We start from the raw sequence: 6,995 nt of genomic DNA on the forward strand, positions 1-6,995 counted from the left end.
CGGCGCAGGAAGGCGTGCGCCAGTATGCTCCACGCCGGACTACCTGCACCATAAAGGAGTCCTCTGCAGGGTCTGGAGGCGGAAGACATGGACCTGAGTAAGCAGACATTTTAGGCCCTGCCCTCCCTCCTCCACAGGTAGATGGAGAACCCCTGCAGGGACCCAGTGCAGTCCTGACCAAAAGAACTCCAGAATCGATGTCCGCAGGTTGGTCAGGAAAGCCGGGGCCGGGACCAGGGTGTTGAGCCGGTACCAAAGCATGGACAGGACTCGGGGATTAAGCACTAGCGCTTTCCCTCGAAGGGAGAGGCACCGGAGTAGTCCTGTCCATTTCCTGGAGCCGCTCTATCACCCCGCCCTCTAAATTCTGCCAGTTCTCCGGCGGAGAGGGATGCGTGGCAGAAAGGTAAACGCCCAGATAGAGCAGCGGACCCGTGCTCCACCGGATGGCTTGAAGCACGGGTGGGCGGGGGCTCGCCTGCCGCCAGTCCCCTACCACCAAGCCAGAGATCTTGACCCAGTTGACCCGCGCAGAGGAGGCTGCTGAATAGATGGCCTGGCAAGCCTCCACCCGCACCAAGTCGCCCGGGTCCTGGACCATGAGGAGCACGTCATCAGCGTACGCCGACAGGACCAGCCGCAGCTCCGGCTCCCGCAGCACCAACCCTGTCAACCTCCTTCGGAGGAGACAGAGGAAGGGCTCGATCGCCAGAGCGTAGAGCTGGCCTGAGAGGGGGCATCCCTGCCGTACTCCTCGCCCGAAGCTGACCGGTTCGGTCAGGGTCCAGTTGAGTCCTTACCAGACACTCTGCGGAAGCGTACAGCACCCGGAGAAAGTTCACAAACCTGGGTCCGAAGCCAAACGCCTGCAGAGTGCTCAGGAGATACCCGTGATCCATCCTGTCGAACGCCTTCTCTTGATCTAAGGACAGGAGGGCGAACGACAGACCATCCCTACACCCAAGTTCCAATAGGTCCCGGACCAGATATAGGTTGTCGAAAATACTGCGGCCCGGGACGGTGTAGGTCTGGTCTGGGTGGACCACGTCCGCCAGCACGGACCCTAGCCTCAGGGAGATGGCTTTTGCCACTATTTTGTAGTCCGTGCTGAGGAGCGAGACGGGACGCCAATTTCGTAAATCGCGGAGGTCCCCCTTCTTCGGCAATAAGGCGAGCACGGCTCGCCTGCACGAAAGAGGGAGGACCCCGCTCTGCAAAGACTCGGCCCAGACGGTGACTAGGTCTGGGCCCAGGACGTCCCAGAACACGCGGTTGAACTCCACGGTCAGCCCGTCCATGCCGGGAGATTTATTGGTGGGCATGCGACGGAGGGCTTCCGAGAACTCGGCCAGAGTGAGGGGCAGCTCTAGCCGGTCTCGGTCGCCCACGCTGACCGTCGGGAGCTCCTCCCACAGCACTCTGCAAGCGTTAGGATCGGTCGGCTCCGGGGAGAAAAGGCTTGCGTAGAAGGCTCTCGCCCTCTCGCACATCTCCACCGGATCCGTGAGGGGGGTGCCATCCTCAGTCAGTAGGCATATGATATGTTTCTTAGCCCCCCTCTTTTTTTCCAGGGCGTAGAAGAAGCGGGAGCCGCAATCCATCTCCCGAAGGAGACGGATGAGGGATCGAACAAAGGCACCCCGGGCCCGATGGTCCTCGAGGCTCCGGAGCTCCTCCCGCTTCTCCCGGCACGCTCCGCAGAGGGCTGGCGGCCAGACGCCTCTCCAGCTCTAAGACCTCCCATTCCAACTGCTCTATCGCTGCATCCCTCCGTCGGCTGGTGCCCCGGGTGTAGTCACGGCAGAAGAGCCGGGCGCGCACCTTCCCTACGTCCCACCACCGCCGTGCCGAGGGAAAGGCACGTCGCTGCCCTCGCCAGGCCAGCCAGAACTCCCGGAAGGACGCCACGAAGCCCGCATCTTCCAGCAAGCTGTTGTTAAAATGCCAATAGGCCGGCCCCGGCCTCTCCGCGCAGAGGGAGGCTGTCACGGTGGCTATGTGATGGTCAGAAAATGGGGCCGGCCGGATGCTGGAGGAGTGGGCTCGTGTAAGATGAAAGCGTGATAAATAAATGCGGTCCAACCGGGAGTGGCGCGACCGATGGGCCTCCACCCGGACAAAGGTGAACGTGGAAGTGTCATCCGGGTGGTGGTCGCGCCAGACGTCCACCAGGGAGTGGTGTTCGACTATCTCCTGGAGGACGGCCACGGCGGCCGGGCTCTGCTCGGTTCCCGAGCGGTCCCGTTCCTCAAGGGTGATGTTAAAGTCCCCTCCCAGGACCAGGCACTCCTGAGGATCCAAGGTGCCGAGGAAGGCGGATGCCTGCTGATAGAATTGCAGCCGCTCTGGGCTCGCTGCTGGGGCATAGATGTTGACGAGGTTGACTACGAGCCCCTCCATTGGACCCGGAGGTGCAGCAGGCGACCCGGCACAGCCTCGGCGACCCCCAGCACCTCGGGCCGTAGGTCGGGGGAGAACAGGGTCGCCACTCCACCCGTATGAACTGTGAGGTGGCTAAAGTAGACCCTGTCTCCCCAATCCAGCCGCCAGCTGTCTTCGGCGGTCGGATCCGTATGGGTCTCCTGCAGGAAAACCACAGAGTACCTCCCCTCTCGAAGGAAGGAGAGCACCTGGGACCTGCGGAGACCCATCTTACAGCCACGGGTGTTCAATGTTGCGATGGTAAAGGGTGCCATGAGGAGGGCTGGGGGGGATCCTCGCCGGCAGGAATGCTCGTGGCTCCCGGCGGGCCGCGTAGCAGTCCGTGACCCACCCCGTAGGTGAGTAAGGAGTCACGGAAGTGGCGGACCCGCTGGTAGGCCGCGGCGCCCTGTCTCCCGGTCCTTTTCCCCTCCCCCATGAGGGCCCTTGCGGCCCGGAGGATTTGATTAAAGTACCCCCATCGCTGGAGGGCAAGCTGGACTTTGTTGCGGGAGCCACGGACGTCTTCTAGGAACTCCCGCAACTCCTCTCGCAGCGCATGGGGGCTGGGGTTACGGTCTGGTTGCTTCCCGATGGGGCCCTTGGTACAGCCCCCTGGCCCAGCGGGACGGGCAGACAGGGTGCAGACCCCCGACGGGGCTCTTGATGGGTTGACCTGAATGCTGGGGCGATAGGGGGCGGCGGAGGGAGGATAGCAGCCCCTGGTGGGTCGGGACGGGCAAACACAAAGGCCATTCCCTGGGAGTCATCTGTTGGAAAGGGGAAGGAGACTGTCCCAGGGGTGGCAATATATCTCGGGAGGTGGGCGGGAGAAGGGCAGGGCAGGGCAGGGGTAGAGGTGAGAGTCTGGGTCGGGAGAGGGCTCTCACCGATGCCGGGCGCAAGCTGTCTGGTGGATTTGGCAGCCACGGCATCAGGAGGTGGACTTTCTTCTGTAGGGTCCTCTCCCGGAAAGGAGGTCGAATGCTCCTCACCAGCGAGGGATGCCCCTGGTGGCTCAGGTTCCAGCCGCGTGGCACTGGCCGTCGCCTCAACTGGCTCGGTGGCTCTCAGCAGGGTGCCTTCTGCAGCCGGGTTGATGGAGGAGTCCAGGGGCTCCTCGGAGGTGGGAGCAGAAGCAACGGTTACGGGGAGGGAGTATGGGGAAAGGGGGCCGGAAAGAAGTCGCCCAGATCGAGGCCCGCTGGCATAGGATCGTCCTCCCCTTGGGTGACCGGGGTCAGACCCAGGGCCTCGATCTCCTCATATATAGAGGGGAAATTGTTTTCCGCTACCCCGGGATTCTCCCCGCCGGCACCTGACGCGATGGTTACTTCGGGGCACACTGGGGTTTCAAATGGTGCCTCGGGGGTCTTGGAGGGGAGGGACTCCCGTGGAGGGGAGATACCGTCTTCCAGTGCTGCCACGTCTTCCCCAGCCGGCTCTGGTGGGTGGAACACACCCGTGGGTAGAGCGGAAGGCTCGGCATCGGTGCCCCCCTTCCTGGTCTTCCGGGGGGCCTCCGCATCGGATGGGAGGAGCGGAGCTCGAGCCTTCCGCTTGCCCCGCTTCCCCTGGACTAGGGCCCAGCCCTCCATGGCATCATCCGGGGGCTGGCTAGCAGGGGTTGTGTCAGGGGGCAGAGGCGATGGCTCAGGGACTGGAGGGGGGTAACGGTGGGGCAGCACAAGGGAGGGAAGATTCCCCTTGGGGTGGGCCCTCTCCCATACTTGGCGGTGTCCCTGCCGCACCCTCCTCCACAGGCCCCGCCAGATTGCAAACAGCGGGGGCGGGATTCTCCCGCTCGTTTGGGCATAGTGGGGCAGGTACCCCTTGGGCCCGAGCGGGAGCAATGGTGGACTGGGAAGGAGGAGGGGTGGTTTCGGGTGCCGGGCAGCCAGGGGCGTCGGCGATGACGGGGCCGGTGTCCTGCCGGGGCTCGGGGGTCCTGGATGCTCCTCCTTCCCCGGGCCAGGGGGCAGTCCCTCCGGACGTGTCCCATCGCCCGGCAGAGGTAGCACCGGGCCTCCCCCATGGAATAATGCACCCTGTAATGGGTCCCCTGGTAGGGGACTAGGAAGGACCCCTCCAGTGCCTCTCCGTCGCGCACCGCCGGCGGAAGTTGAAGTTGCACTTGCCGGTGGAACGAGAGGACGTGATGGAGGGCGGGGGTCTTTGCAGCCCAACGGGAGAGGGCTGATGACAGAGATGGGCTTCCCTAAGGTAGAAAGGGTGGGTAACAGGGCGGCATTGGGGAGAAAGGGAGGGATGGAGGTCAGGACCAGGCAGACGCCCAGGTCCTCTAGCGGCTCTAAAGGGACGAACATGCCCCCCACCGCCAGGCCCTTCTCCACCGCCTCCTGGGAGGCGGCCTCCGATGCTAATCATAGAATCATAGAATATCAGGGTTGGAAGGGACCCCAGAAGGTCATCTAGTCCAACCCCTGCTCAAAGCAGGACCAAGTCCCAGTTAAATCATCCTAGCCAGGGCTTTGTCAAGCCTGACCTTAAAAACCTCTAAGGAAGGAGATTCTACCACCTCCCTAGGTAACGCATTCCAGTGTTTCACCACCCTCTTAGTGAAAAAGTTTTTCCTAATATCCAATCTAAACCTCCCCCATTGCAACTTGAGACCATTACTCCTCGTTCTGTCATCTGCTACCATTGAGAACAGTCTAGAGCCATCCGCTTTGAAACCCCCTTTCAGGTAGTTTAAAGCAGCTATCAAATCCCCCCTCATTCTTCTCTTCTGCCGACTAAACAATCCCAGCTCCTCAGCCTCTTCCTCATAAGTCATGTGCTCTAGACCCCCAATCATTTTTGTTGCCCTTTCGCTGTACTCTTTCCAATTTATCCACATCCTTCTTGTAGTGTGGGGCCCAAACTGGACACAGTACTCCAGATGAGGCCTCACCAGTGTCGAATAGAGGGGAACGATCACGTCCCTCGATCTGCTCGCTATGCCCCTACTTATACATCCCAAAATGCCATTGGCCTTCTTGGCAACAAGGGCACACTGCTGACTCATATCCAGCTTCTCGTCCACTGTCACCCCTAGGTCCTTTTCCGCAGAACTGCTGCCGAGCCATTCGGTCCCAAGTCTGTAGCGGTGCATTGGATTCTTCCATCCTAAGTGCAGGGTCCTGCACTTAGCCTTATGAACCTCATTAGATTTCTTTTGGCCCAATCCTCCAATTTGTCTAGGTCCTTCGTATCCTATCCCTCCCCTCCAGCGTATCTACCACTCCTCCCAGTTTAGTATCATCCGCAAATTTGCTGAGAGTGCAATCCACACCATCCTCCAGATCATTTATGAAGATATTGAACAAAACGGGCCCAGGACCGACCCCTGGGCACTCCACTTGACACCGGCTGCCAACTAGACATGGAGCCATTGATCACTACCCGTTGAGCCCGACAATCTAGCCAGCTTTCTACCCACCTTATAGTGCATTCATCCGGCCCATACTTCCTTAACTTGCTGACAAGAATGCTGTGGGAGACCGTGTCAAAAGCTTTGCTAAAGTCAAGAAACAATACATCCACTGCTTTCCCTTCATCCACAGAACCAGTAATCTCATCATAAAAGGCGATTAGATTAGTCAGGCATGACCTTCCCTTGGTGAATCCATGCTGACTGTTCCTGATCACTTTCCTCTCCTCTAAGTGCTTCAGGATTGATTCTTTGAGGACCTGCTCCATGATTTTTCCAGGGACTGAGGTGAGGCTGACTGGCCTGTAGTTCCCAGGATCCTCCTTCTTCCCTTTTTAAAGATGGGCACTACATTAGCCTTTTTCCAGTCATCCGGGACTTCCCCGTTCGCCACGAGTTTTCAAAGATAATGGCCAAGGGCTCTGCAATCACAGCCACCAATTCCTTCAGCACTCTCGGATGCAATTCGTCCGGACCCATGGACTTGTGCACGTCCGCTTTTCTAAATAGTCCCTAACCACCTCTATCTCTACAGAGGGCTGGCCATCTCTTCCCCATTTTGTGATTGCCCAGCACAGCAGTCTGGGAGCTGACCTTGTTAGTGAAAACAGAGGCAAAAAAAGCATTGAGTACATTAGCTTTTTCCACATCCTCTGTCACTAGCTTGCCTCCCTCATTCAGTAAGGGGCCCACACTTTCCCTTGGCTTTCTTCTTGTTGCCAACATACCTGAAGAAACCCTTCTTGTTACTCTTGACATCTCTTGCTAGCTGCAGCTCCAGGTGCGATTTGGCCCTCCTGATATCTTTCCTACATGCCCGAGCAATATTTTTATACTCTTCCCTGGTCATATGTCCAACCTTCACTTCTTGTAAGCTTCTTTTTTATGTTTAAGATCCGCTAGGATTTCACCATTAAGCCAAGCTGGTCGCCTGCCATATTTACTATTCTTTCGACTCATCGGGATGGTTTGTCCCTGTAACCTCACAGGGATTCCTTGAAATACAGCCAGCTCTCCTGGACTCCCTTCCCTTTCATGTAGTCCCCCAGGGGATCCTGGCCATCTGTTCCTGAGGGAGTCAAAGTCCTGCTTTCCTCAAGTCCAGTCCGTATCCTGCTGCTTACCCTTTCTTCCGCGTCAG

The sequence above is a fragment of the Dermochelys coriacea genome, chromosome 3 (genome assembly GCF_009764565.3).
Source record: "Dermochelys coriacea isolate rDerCor1 chromosome 3, rDerCor1.pri.v4, whole genome shotgun sequence".
Classification (NCBI taxonomy): Eukaryota; Metazoa; Chordata; order Testudines; family Dermochelyidae; genus Dermochelys; species Dermochelys coriacea.